The sequence below is a fragment of the Equus caballus genome, chromosome X, assembly GCF_041296265.1.
Source record: "Equus caballus isolate H_3958 breed thoroughbred chromosome X, TB-T2T, whole genome shotgun sequence".
Taxonomy (NCBI): Eukaryota; Metazoa; Chordata; class Mammalia; order Perissodactyla; family Equidae; genus Equus; species Equus caballus.
In genome coordinates this window covers 57435550-57449077 of record NC_091715.1, presented here as the reverse complement: position 1 = coordinate 57449077, position 13528 = coordinate 57435550, and positions in this window count along the sequence as shown.

The window sequence follows — 13528 nt, the reverse complement described above, 5'->3', positions numbered from 1 at the left end:
CAGGTCTAGGGCCATGTAGCACACCCAGAGCAGAAGTTCTGCTTCAGCCAGATCAGGCCTGCAATGAAACTGCGTTTCACAGGCCTTTGTAAGAGATGTTCCCTTTGCCTTCAGAGAGGTGTGCAGAGCGAGTTGTTTCTTAGCTTCCCAAAGAGCTGGAAGCAAGATGCTTTGGGGCCCAACTCGCCCTTTGGAAGGAAGCCTGCACGATGTGCCTTTCAGCTCTAGGGCAATGTAGCACACCCAGAGCAGAAGTTCTACTTCAGCCAGATCAGGCCTGCAAAGAAACTGCGTTTCACAGGCCTTTGGAAGAGATGTTCCCGGTAGGCTGTGAGAGCACTGTGAAGAGCGAGTTGTTTCTTAGCTTCCCAAAGAGCTGGAAGCAAGATGCTGTGGGGCCCAACTCGCCCTTTGGAAAGAAGCCTGCACGTTGTGCCTTTCAGCTTAGGGCAATGTAGCACACCCAGAGCAGTTCTACTTCAGTCAGATGAGGCCTGCAAAGAAACTGCGTTTCAAAGGCATTTGCAGGAGATGTTGCCCGATGGCTGTAAGAGAGGAGTGCAGAGCAAGTTTTTTCTTAGCTTCCCAAAGAGCTGGAAGCAAGATGCTTTGGGGCCCAACTCGCCCTTTGGAAAGAAGACTGCACGTTGTGCCTTTCAGCTCTAGGGCAATGTAGCACACCCAGAGCAGAAGTTCTACTTCAGCCAGATCAGACCTAGAAGGAGACTGCATTTCACAGGCATTTTCAGGAGATGTTCCCGGTAGGCTGTAAGAGAGGTGTGCAGAGCGAGTTGTTTCTTAGCTTCCAAAAGAGCTGGAAGCAAGAGGCTTTGTGGCCCAACTCGCCCTTTGGAAAGAAGACTGCACGTTGTGCCTTTCAGCTCTAGGGCAAAGTAGCACACCCAGAGCAGAAGTTCTACTTCGGCCAGGTCAGACCTGCAAGGAAACTGCATTTCACAGGCATTTTCAGGAGATGTTGGCGGTAGGCGGTAAGAGCACTGTGCCGAGCGAGTTGTTTCTTAGCTTCCCAAAGAGCTGGAAGCATGATGGTTTGGGGCCAACTCGCCCTTTGGAAAGAAGCCTGCACTTTGTGCCTTTCAGCTCTAGGGCAATGTAGCACACCCAGAGCAGAAGTCCTACTTCAGCCAGATCAGGCCTGCAAAGAAACTGCGTTTCACAGGCCTTTGGAAGAGGTGTTCCCGGTAGGCTGTAAGAGCACTGTGCAGAGCGAGTGGTTTCTTAGCTTCCCAAAGAGCTGGAAGCAAGATGCTGTGGGGCCCAACTCGCCCTTTGGAAAGAAGCCTGCACGTTGTGCCTTTCAGCTCTAGGGCAATGTAGCACACCCAGAGCAGAAGTCCTACTTCTGCCAGATCAGGCCTGCAAAGAAACTGCGTTTCACAGGCCTTTGGAAGAGATGTTCCCGGTAGGCTGTAAGAGCACTGTGCAGAGCGAGTTGTTTCTTAGCTTCCCAAAGAGCTGGAAGCAAGATGCTGTGGGGCCCAACTCGCCCTTTGGAAAGAAGCCTGCACGTTGTGCCTTTCAGCTCTAGGGCAATGTGGCCCACCCAGAGCAGAAGTCCTAATTCAGCCAGATCAGGCCTGCAAAGAAACTGCGTTTCACAGGCCTTTGTAAGAGATGTTCCCGGTAGGCTGTAAGAGCACTGTGCAGAGCGAGTTGTTTCTTAGCTTCCCAAAGAGCTGGAAGCAAGATGCTGTGGGGCCCAACGCGCCCTTTGGAAAGAAGCCGGCACGTTGTGCCTTTCAGCTCTAGGGCAATGTAGCACACCCAGAGCAGAAGTCCTACTTCAGCCAGATCAGGCCTGCAAAGAAACTGCGTTTCACAGGCCTTTGTAAGAGATGTTCCCGGTAGGCTGTAAGAGCACTGTGCAGGGCGAGTTGTTATTAAGCTTCCAAAAGAGCTGGAAGCAAGATGCTTTTGGGCCCAACTCGCCCTTTGGAAAGAAGACAGCACTTTGTGCCTTGCAGCTCTAGGGCAATGTAGCACACACAGAGCAGAAGTTCTACTTCAGCCACATCATGCCTGCAAAGAAACTGCGTTTCATAGGCATTTGCAGGAGATGTTGCCGGATGCCTGTAGGAGAGGAGTGCAGAGCGAGTTGTTTCTTAGCTTCCAAAGGAGCTGGAAGCAAGATGCTTTGGGGCCCAACTCGCCCTCTGGAAAGAAGACTGCACGTTGTGCCTTTCAGCTCTAGGCCAATGTAGCACACCCAGTGCAGAAGTTCTACTTCAGCCAGATCAGGCCTGCAAAGAAACTGCGTTTCACAGGCCTTTGTAAAAGATGTTCCCGGTAGGCTGTAAGAGCACTGTGCAGAGCGAGTTGTTTCTTAGCTTCCCAAAGAGCTGGAAGCAAGATGCGTTGGGGCCCAACTTGCCCTTTGGAAAGAAGACTGCACGTTGTGCCTTTCAGGTCTAGGGCCATGTAGCACACCCAGAGCAGAAGTTCTGCTTCAGCCAGATCAGGCCTGCAATGAAACTGCGTTTCACAGGCCTTTGTAAGAGATGTTCCCTTTGCCTTCAGAGAGGTGTGCAGAGCGAGTTGTTTCTTAGCTTCCCAAAGAGCTGGAAGCAAGATGCTTTGGGGCCCAACTCGCCCTTTGGAAGGAAGCCTGCACGATGTGCCTTTCAGCTTTAGGGCAATGTAGCACACCCAGAGCAGAAGTTCTACTTCAGCCAGATCAGGCCTGCAAAGAAACTGCGTTTCACAGGCCTTTGGAAGAGATGTTCCCGGTAGGCTGTGAGAGCACTGTGAAGAGCGAGTTGTTTCTTAGCTTCCCAAAGAGCTGGAAGCAAGATGCTGTGGGGCCGAACTCGCCCTTTGGAAAGAAGCCTGCACGTTGTGCCTTTCAGCTTAGGGCAATGTAGCACACCCAGAGCAGTTCTACTTCAGTCAGATGAGGCCTGCAAAGAAACTGCGTTTCAAAGGCATTTGCAGGAGATGTTGCCCGATGGCTGTAAGAGAGGATTGCAGAGCAAGTTTTTTCTTAGCTTCCCAAAGAGCTGGAAGCAAGATGCTTTGGGGCCCAACTCGCCCTTTGGAAAGAAGACTGCACGTTGTGCCTTTCAGCTCTAGGGCAATGTAGCACACCCAGAGCAGAAGTTCTACTTCAGCCAGATCAGACCTAGAAGGAGACTGCATTTCACAGGCATTTTCAGGAGATGTTCCCGGTAGGCTGTAAGAGAGGTGTGCAGAGCGAGTTGTTTCTTAGCTTCCAAAAGAGGTGGAAGCAAGATGCTTTGTGGCCCAACTCGCCCTTTGCAAAGAATACTGCACGTTGTGTCTTTCAGCTCTAGGGCAATGTAGCACACGCAGAGCAGAAGTTCTACTGCAGCCAGATCAGGCCTGCAAAGAAACTGCGTTTCACAAGCCTTTGTAAGAGATGTTCCCGGTAGGCTCTAAGAGCACTGTGCAGAGCGAGTTGTTTCTTAGCTTCCCAAAGAGCTGGAAGCAAGATGCTTTGGGGCCCAACTCGCCCTTTGGAAAGAAGACTGCACGTTGTGCCTTTCAGCCCTTGGCAATGTAGCACACCCGGAGCAGAAGTTCTACTTCAGCCAGATCAGGCCTGCAAAGAAATTGCGTTTCATAGGCATTTGCAGGAGATGTTGCCGGATGCCTGTAGGAGAGGAGTGCAGAGCGAGTTGTTTCTTAGCTTCCAAAGGAGCTGGAAGCAAGATGCTTTGGGGCCCAACTCGCCCTTTGGAAAAAACATTGCACGTTATTCCTTTCAGCTCTAGGGCAATGTAGCACACCCAGAGCAGAAGTTCTACTTCAGCCAGATCAGGCCTGCAAAGAAACTGCGTTTCACAGGCAGTTGTAAGAGATGTTCCCGGTTGGCTCAAGAGAGGAGTGCAGAGAGAGTTGTTTCTTAGCTTCCCAAAGAGCTGGAAGCAAGATACTTTAGGGCCCAACTCGCCCTTTACGAAAGAAGACTGCACGTTGTGACTTTGAGCTCTAGGGCAATGTAGCACAGCCAGAGCAGAAGTTCTACTTCAGCCAGATCAGACCTGCAAGGAAACTGCATTTCACAGGCATTTTCAGGAGATGTTCCCGGTAGGCTGTAAGAGAGGAGTGCAGAGCGAGTTGTTTCTTAGCTTCCCAAAGAGCTGGAAGCAAGATGCTTTGGGGCTCAACTCGCCGTTTGGAAAGAAGACAGTTCTTTGTGCCTTTCAGCTCTAGGGCAATGTTGCACACCCAGAGCAGAAGTTCTACTTCAGCCAGATCAGGCCTGCAAAGAAACTGCGTTTCATAGGCCCTTGTAAGAGATATTCCCGGTAGGATGTAAGAGCTCTGTGCCGAGCGAGTTGTCTCTTAGCTTCCCAAAGAGCTGGAAGCAAGATGCTTTGGGGCCCAACTCGCCCTTTGGAAAGGAGACAGCACTTTGTGCCTTGCAGCTCTAGGGCAATGTAGCACACCCAGAGCAGAAGTTCTACTTCAGCCAGATCAGGACTGCAAAGATACTGCGTTTCACAGGCCTTTGTAAGAGATGTTCGCTGTAGGCTGTAAGAGCACTGTGCAGAGAGAGTTGTTTCTTAGCTTCCCACAAAGCTGGAAGCAAGATGCTTTGGGACCCAACTCGCCCTTTAGAAAGAAGCCTGCACGTTGTGCCTTTCAGCTCTAGGGCAATGTAGCACACCCAGAGCAGAAGTCCTACTTCAGCCAGATCAGGCCTGCCAAGAAACTGCGTTTCACAGGCATTTTCAGGAGATGTTCCCGGTAGGCTGTAAGAAAGGAGTGCAGAGCGAGTTATTTCTTAGCTTCCAAAAGAGCTGGAAGCAAGATGCTTTGGGGCCCAACTTGCCCTTTGGAAAGAAGACTGCACGTTGTGCCTTTCAGCTCTAGGGCAATGTAGCACACCCAGAGCAGAAGTTCTACTTCAGCCAGATGAGGCCTGCAATGAAACTGCGTTTCACAGGCTTTTGTAAGAGATGTTCCCTTTGCCTTCCGAGAGGTGTGCAGAGCGAGTTGCTTCTTAGCTTCCCAAAGAGCTGGAAGCAAGATGCTTTGGGGCAAAACTCGCCGTTTGGAAAGAAGTCTGCACGTTGTGTCTTTCAGCTCTAGGGCAATGTAGCACACCCAGAGCAGAAGTTCTACTTCAGCCAGATGAGGCCTGCAATGAAACTGCGTTTCACAGGCTTTTGTAAGAGATGTTCCCTTTGCCTTCAGAGAGGTGTGCAGAGCGAGTTGCTTCTTAGCTTCCCAAAGAGCTGGAAGCAAGATGCTTTGGGGCAAAACTCGCCCTTTGGAAAGAAGTCTGCACGTTGTGTCTTTCAGCTCTAGGGCAATGTAGCACACCCAGAGCAGAAGTTCTACTTCAGCCACATCATGCCTGCAAAGAAACTGCGTTTCATAGGCATTTGCAGGAGATGTTGCCGGATGCCTGTAGGAGAGGAGTGCAGAGCGAGTTGTTTCTTAGCTTCCAAAGGAGCTGGAAGCAAGATGCTTTGGGGCCCAACTCGCCCTCTGGAAAGAGGACTGCACGTTGTGCCTTTCAGCTCTAGGCCAATGTAGCACACCCAGTGCAGAAGTTCTACTTCAGCCAGATCAGGCCTGCAAAGAAACTGCGTTTCACAGGCCTTTGTAAGAGATGTTCCCGGTAGGCTGTAAGAGCACTGTGCACAGCGAGTTGTTTCTTAGCTTCCCAAAGAGCTGGAAGCAAGATGCTTTGGGGCCCAACTCGCCCTTTGGAAAGAAGACTGCACGTTGTACCTTTCAGGTCTAGGGCCATGTAGCACACCCAGAGCAGAAGTTCTACTTCAGCCAGATCAGGCCTGCAAAGAAACTGCATTTCACAGGCATTTTCAGGAGATGTTCCCGGTAGGCTGTAAGAGAGGAGTGCAGAGCGAGTTGTTTCTTAGCTTCCCAAAGAGCTGGAAGCAAGATGCTTTGGGGCTCAACTCGCCGTTTGGAAAGAAGACACTTCTTTGTGCCTTTCAGCTCTAGGGCAATGTTGCACACCCAGAGCAGAATTTCTACTTCAGCCAGATCAGGCCTGCAAAGAAACTGCGTTTCATAGGCCATTGTAAGAGATATTCCCGGTAGGATGTAAGAGCTCTGTGCCGAGCGAGTTGTCTCTTAGCTTCCCAAAGAGCTGGAAGCAAGATGCTTTGGGGCCCAACTCGCCCTTTGGAAAGAAGACTGCACGTTGTACCTTTCAGGTCTAGGGCCATGTAGCACACCCAGAGCAGAAGTTCTACTTCAGCCAGATCAGGCCTGCAAAGAAACTGCATTTCACAGGCATTTTCAGGAGATGTTCCCGGTAGGCTGTAAGAGCAATGTGCAGAGCGAGTTGTTTCTTAGCTTCCCAAAGAGCTGGAAGCAAGATGCTTTGGGGCCCAACTCGCCCTTTGGAAAGAAGCCTGCACGTTGTGCCTTTCAGCTCTAGGGCAATGTAGCACACCCAGAGCAGAAGTTCTACGGCAGCCAGATCAGACCTGCAAAGAAACTGCGTTTCAAAGGCATTTGCAGGAGTTGTTGCAGGATGGCTATAAGACAGGAATGCAGAGCGAGTTGTTTCTTAGCTTCCAATGGAGCTGGAAGCATGATGCTTTGGGGCCCAACTCGCCCTCTGGAAAGAAGACTGCACGTTGTGCCTTTCAGCTCTAGGCCAATGTAGCACACCCAGTGCAGAAGTTCTACTTCAGCCAGATCAGGCCTGCAAAGAAACTGCGTTTCACAGGCCTTTGTAAAAGATGTTCCCGGTAGGCTGTAAGAGCACTGTGCACAGCGAGTTGTTTCTTAGCTTCCCAAAGAGCTGGAAGCAAGATGCGTTGGGGCCCAACTTGCCCTTTGGAAAGAAGACTGCACGTTGTGCCTTTCAGGTCTAGGGCCATGTAGCACACCCAGAGCAGAAGTTCTGCTTCAGCCAGATCAGGCCTGCAATGAAACTGCGTTTCACAGGCCTTTGTAAGAGATGTTCCCTTTGCCTTCAGAGAGGTGTGCAGAGCGAGCTGTTTCTTAGCTTCCCAAAGAGCTGGAAGCAAGATGCTGTGGGGCCCAACTCGCCCTTTGGAAGGAAGCCTGCACGATGTGCCTTTCAGCTCTAGGGCAATGTAGCACACCCAGAGCAGAAGTTCTACTTCAGCCAGATCAGGCCTGCAAAGAAACTGCGTTTCACAGGCCTTTGGAAGAGATGTTCCCGGTAGGCTGTGAGAGCACTGTGAAGAGCGAGTTGTTTCTTAGCTTCCCAAAGAGCTGGAAGCAAGATGCTGTGGGGCCCAACTCGCCCTTTGGAAAGAAGCCTGCACGTTGTGCCTTTCAGCTTAGGGCAATGTAGCACACCCAGAGCAGTTCTAATTCAGCCAGATGAGGCCTGCAAAGAAACTGCGTTTCAAAGGCATTTGCAGGAGATGTTGCCCGATGGCTGTAAGAGAGGAGTGCAGAGCAAGTTTTTCCTTAGCTTCCCAAAGAGCTGGAAGCAAGATGCTTTGGGGCCCAACTCGCCCTTTGGAAAGAAGACTGCACGTTGTGCCTTTCAGCTCTAGGGCAATGTAGCACACCCAGAGCAGAAGTTCTACTTCAGCCATATCAGGCCTGCAAAGAAACTGCGTTTCACAGGCCTTTGTAACAGATGTTCACGGTAGGCTGCAAGAGCACTGTGCAGAGCCAGTTGTTATTAAGCTTCCAAAAGAGCTGGAAGCAAGATTCTTTGGGGCCCAAATCGCCCTGGTAAAAGAAGACTGCACGTTGAGCCTTTCAGCTCTAGGGCAATGTAGCACACCCAGAGCAGAAGTTCGACTTCAGCCAGATCAGGCCTGCAAAGAAACTGCGTTTCACAGGCCTTTGTAAGAGATGTTCCCGGTAGGCTGTAAGAGCACTGTGCAGGGCGAGTTGTTATTAAGCTTCCAAAAGAGCTGGAAGCAAGATGCTTTTGGGCCCAACTCGCCCTTTGGAAAGAAGACAGCACTTTGTGCCTTGCAGCTCTAGGTCAATGTAGCACACCCAGAGCAGAAGTTCTACTTCAGCCACATCATGCCTGCAAAGAAACTGCGTTTCATAGGCATTTGCAGGAGATGTTGCCGGATGCCTGTAGGAGAGGAGTGCAGAGCGAGTTGTTTCTTAGCTTCCAAAGGAGCTGGAAGCAAGATGCTTTGGGGCCCAACTCGCCCTCTGGAAAGAGGACTGCACGTTGTGCCTTTCAGCTCTAGGCCAATGTAGCACACCCAGTGCAGAAGTTCTACTTCAGCCAGATCAGGCCTGCAAAGAAACTGCGTTTCACAGGCCTTTGTAAGAGATGTTCCCGGTAGGCTGTAAGAGCACTGTGCACAGCGAGTTGTTTCTTAGCTTCCCAAAGAGCTGGAAGCAAGATGCTTTGGGGCCCAACTCGCCCTTTGGAAAGAAGACTGCACGTTGTACCTTTCAGGTCTAGGGCCATGTAGCACACCCAGAGCAGAAGTTCTACTTCAGCCAGATCAGGCCTGCAAAGAAACTGCATTTCACAGGCATTTTCAGGAGATGTTCCCGGTAGGCTGTAAGAGCACTGTGCAGAGCGAGTTGTTTCTTAGCTTCCCAAAGAGCTGGAAGCAAGATGCTGTGGGGCCCAACTCGCCCTTTGGAAAGAAGCCTGCACGTTGTGCCTTTCAGCTCTAGGGCAATGTAGCACACCCAGAGCAGAAGTCCTACTTCTGCCAGATCAGGCCTGCAAAGAAACTGCGTTTCACAGGCCTTTGGAAGAGATGTTCCCGGTAGGCTGTGAGAGCACTGTGAAGAGCGAGTTGTTTCTTAGCTTCCCAAAGAGCTGGAAGCAAGATGCTGTGGGGCCGAACTCGCCCTTTGGAAAGAAGCCTGCACGTTGTGCCTTTCAGCTTAGGGCAATGTAGCACACCCAGAGCAGTTCTACTTCAGTCAGATGAGGCCTGCAAAGAAACTGCGTTTCAAAGGCATTTGCAGGAGATGTTGCCCGATGGCTGTAAGAGAGGAGTGCAGAGCAAGTTTTTTCTTAGCTTCCCAAAGAGCTGGAAGCAAGATGCTTTGGGGCCCAACTCGCCCTTTGGAAAGAAGACTGCACGTTGTGCCTTTCAGCTCTAGGGCAATGTAGCACACCCAGAGCAGAAGTTCTACTTCAGCCAGATCAGACCTAGAAGGAGACTGCATTTCACAGGCATTTTCAGGAGATGTTCCCGGTAGGCTGTAAGACAGGTGTGCAGAGCGAGTTGTTTCTTAGCTTCCAAAAGAGGTGGAAGCAAGAGGCTTTGTGGCCCAACTCGCCCTTTGGAAAGAAGACTGCACGTTGTGCCTTTCAGCTCTAGGGCAAAGTAGCACACCCAGAGCAGAAGTTCTACTTCGGCCAGGTCAGACCTGCAAGGAAACTGCATTTCACAGGCATTTTCAGGAGATGTTGCCGGTAGGCGGTAAGAGCACTGTGCCGAGCGAGTTGTTTCTTAGCTTCCCAAAGAGCTGGAAGCATGATGGTTTGGGGCCAACTGGCCCTTTGGAAAGAAGCCTGCACTTTGTGCCTTTCAGCTCTAGGGCAATGTAGCACACCCAGAGCAGAAGTCCTACTTCAGCCAGATCAGGCCTGCAAAGAAACTGCGTTTCACAGGCCTTTGGAAGAGGTGTTCCCGGTAGGCTGTAAGAGCACTGTGCAGAGCGAGTTGTTTCTTAGCTTCCCAAAGAGCTGGAAGCAAGATGCTGTGGGGCCCAACTCGCCCTTTGGAAAGAAGCCTGCACGTTGTGCCTTTCAGCTCTAGGGCAATGTAGCACACCCAGAGCAGAAGTCCTACTTCTGCCAGATCAGGCCTGCAAAGAAACTGCGTTTCACAGGCCTTTGGAAGAGATGTTCCCGGTAGGCTGTAAGAGCACTGTGCAGAGCGAGTTGTTTCTTAGCTTCCCAAAGAGCTGGAAGCAAGATGCTTTGGGGCCCAACTCGCCCTTTGGAAAGAAGCCTGCACGTTGTGCCTTTCAGCTCTAGGGCAATGTAGCACACCCAGAGCAGAAGTTCTACGGCAGCCAGATCAGACCTGCAAAGAAACTGCGTTTCAAAGGCATTTGCAGGAGTTGTTGCAGGATGGCTATAAGACAGGAATGCAGAGCGTGTTGTTTCTTAGCTTCCAATGGAGCTGGAAGCATGATGCTTTGGGGCCCAACTCGCCCTCTGGAAAGAAGACTGCACGTTGTGCCTTTCAGCTCTAGGCCAATGTAGCACACCCAGTGCAGAAGTTCTACTTCAGCCAGATCAGGCCTGCAAAGAAACTGCGTTTCACAGGCCTTTGTAAAAGATGTTCCCGGTAGGCTGTAAGAGCACTGTGCAGAGCGAGTTGTTTCTTAGCTTCCCAAAGAGCTGGAAGCAAGATGCGTTGGGGCCCAACTTGCCCTTTGGAAAGAAGACTGCACGTTGTGCCTTTCAGGTCTAGGGCCATGTAGCACACCCAGAGCAGAAGTTCTGCTTCAGCCAGATGAGGCCTGCAATGAAACTGCGTTTCACAGGCCTTTGTAAGAGATGTTCCCTTTGCCTTCAGAGAGGTGTGCAGAGCAAGTTGTTTCTTAGCTTCCCAAAGAGCTGGAAGCAAGATGCTTTGGGGCCCAACTCGCCCTTTGGAAGGAAGCCTGCACGATGTGCCTTTCAGCTCTAGGGCAATGTAGCACACCCAGAGCAGAAGTTCTACTTCAGCCAGATCAGGCCTGCAAAGAAACTGCGTTTCACAGGCCTTTGGAAGAGATGTTCCCGGTAGGCTGTGAGAGCACTGTGAAGAGCGAGTTGTTTCTTAGCTTCCCAAAGAGCTGGAAGCAAGATGCTGTGGGGCCGAACTCGCCCTTTGGAAAGAAGCCTGCACGTTGTGCCTTTCAGCTTAGGGCAATGTAGCACACCCAGAGCAGTTCTACTTCAGTCAGATGAGGCCTGCAAAGAAACTGCGTTTCAAAGGCATTTGCAGGAGATGTTGCCCGATGGCTGTAAGAGAGGAGTGCAGAGCAAGTTTTTTCTTAGCTTCCCAAAGAGCTGGAAGCAAGATGCTTTGGGGCCCAACTCGCCCTTTGGAAAGAAGACTGCACGTTGTGCCTTTCAGCTCTAGGGCAATGTAGCACACCCAGAGCAGAAGTTCTACTTCAGCCAGATCAGACCTAGAAGGAGACTGCATTTCACAGGCATTTTCAGGAGATGTTCCCGGTAGGCTGTAAGACAGGTGTGCAGAGCGAGTTGTTTCTTAGCTTCCAAAAGAGGTGGAAGCAAGAGGCTTTGTGGCCCAACTCGCCCTTTGGAAAGAAGACTGCACGTTGTGCCTTTCAGCTCTAGGGCAAAGTAGCACACCCAGAGCAGAAGTTCTACTTCGGCCAGGTCAGACCTGCAAGGAAACTGCATTTCACAGGCATTTTCAGGAGATGTTGCCGGTAGGCGGTAAGAGCACTGTGCCGAGCGAGTTGTTTCTTAGCTTCCCAAAGAGCTGGAAGCATGATGGTTTGGGGCCAACTGGCCCTTTGGAAAGAAGCCTGCACTTTGTGCCTTTCAGCTCTAGGGCAATGTAGCACACCCAGAGCAGAAGTCCTACTTCAGCCAGATCAGGCCTGCAAAGAAACTGCGTTTCACAGGCCTTTGGAAGAGGTGTTCCCGGTAGGCTGTAAGAGCACTGTGCAGAGCGAGTTGTTTCTTAGCTTCCCAAAGAGCTGGAAGCAAGATGCTGTGGGGCCCAACTCGCCCTTTGGAAAGAAGCCTGCACGTTGTGCCTTTCAGCTCTAGGGCAATGTAGCACACCCAGAGCAGAAGTCCTACTTCTGCCAGATCAGGCCTGCAAAGAAACTGCGTTTCACAGGCCTTTGGAAGAGATGTTCCCGGTAGGCTGTAAGAGCACTGTGCAGAGCGAGTTGTTTCTTAGCTTCCCAAAGAGCTGGAAGCAAGATGCTGTGGGGCCCAACTCGCCCTTTGGAAAGAAGCCTGCACGTTGTGCCTTTCAGCTCTAGGGCAATGTGGCCCACCCAGAGCAGAAGTCCTAATTCAGCCAGATCAGGCCTGCAAAGAAACTGCGTTTCACAGGCCTTGGTAAGGGATGTTCCCGGTAGGCTGTAAGAGCACTGTGCAGAGCGAGTTGTTTCTTAGCTTCCCAAAGAGCTGGAAGCAAGATGCTGTGGGGCCCAACGCGCCATTTGGAAAGAAGCCGGCACGTTGTGCCTTTCAGCTCTAGGGCAATGTAGCACACCCAGAGCAGAAGTCCTACTTCAGCCAGATCAGGCCTGCAAAGAAACTGCGTTTCACAGGCCTTTGTAAGAGATGTTCCCGGTAGGCTGTAAGAGCACTGTGCAGGGCGAGTTGTTATTAAGCTTCCAAAAGAGCTGGAAGCAAGATGCTTTTGGGCCCAACTCGCCCTTTGGAAAGAAGACAGCACTTTGTGCCTTGCAGCTCTAGGGCAATGTAGCACACCCAGAGCAGAAGTTCTACTTCAGCCACATCATGCCTGCAAAGAAACTGCGTTTCATAGGCATTTGCAGGAGATGTTGCCGGATGCCTGTAGGAGAGGAGTGCAGAGCGAGTTGTTTCTTAGCTTCCAAAGGAGCTGGAAGCAAGGTGCTTTTGGGCCCAACTCGCCCTCTGGAAAGAAGACTGCACGTTGTGCCTTTCAGCTCTAGGCCAATGTAGCACACCCAGTGCAGAAGTTCTACTTCAGCCAGATCAGGCCTGCAAAGAAACTGCGTTTCACAGGCCTTTGTAAAAGATGTTCCCGGTAGGCTGTAAGAGCACTGTGCAGAGCGAGTTGTTTCTTAGCTTCCCAAAGAGCTGGAAGCAAGATGCGTTGGGGCCCAACTTGCCCTTTCCAAAGAAGACTGCACGTTGTGCCTTTCAGGTCTAGGGCCATGTAGCACACCCAGAGCAGAAGTTCTGCTTCAGCCAGATCAGGCCTGCAATGAAACTGCGTTTCACAGGCCTTTGTAAGAGATGTTCCCTTTGCCTTCAGAGAGGTGTGCAGAGCGAGTTGTTTCTTAGCTTCCCAAAGAGCTGGAAGCAAGATGCTTTGGGGCCCAACTCGCCCTTTGGAAGGAAGCCTGCACGATGTGCCTTTCAGCTCTAGGGCAATGTAGCACACCCAGAGCAGAAGTTCTACTTCAGCCAGATCAGGCCTGCAAAGAAACTGCGTTTCACAGGCCTTTGGAAGAGATGTTCCCGGTAGGCTGTGAGAGCACTGTGAAGAGCGAGTTGTTTCTTAGCTTCCCAAAGAGCTGGAAGCAAGATGCTGTGGGGCCGAACTCGCCCTTTGGAAAGAAGCCTGCACGTTGTGCCTTTCAGCTTAGGGCAATGTAGCACACCCAGAGCAGTTCTACTTCAGTCAGATGAGGCCTGCAAAGAAACTGCGTTTCAAAGGCATTTGCAGGAGATGTTGCCCGATGGCTGTAAGAGAGGAGTGCAGAGCAAGTTTTTTCTTAGCTTCCCAAAGAGCTGGAAGCAAGATGCTTTGGGGCCCAACTCGCCCTTTGGAAAGAAGACTGCACGTTGTGCCTTTCAGCTCTAGGGCAATGTAGCACACCCAGAGCAGAAGTTCTACTTCAGCCAGATCAGACCTAGAAGGAGACTGCATTTCACAGGCATTTT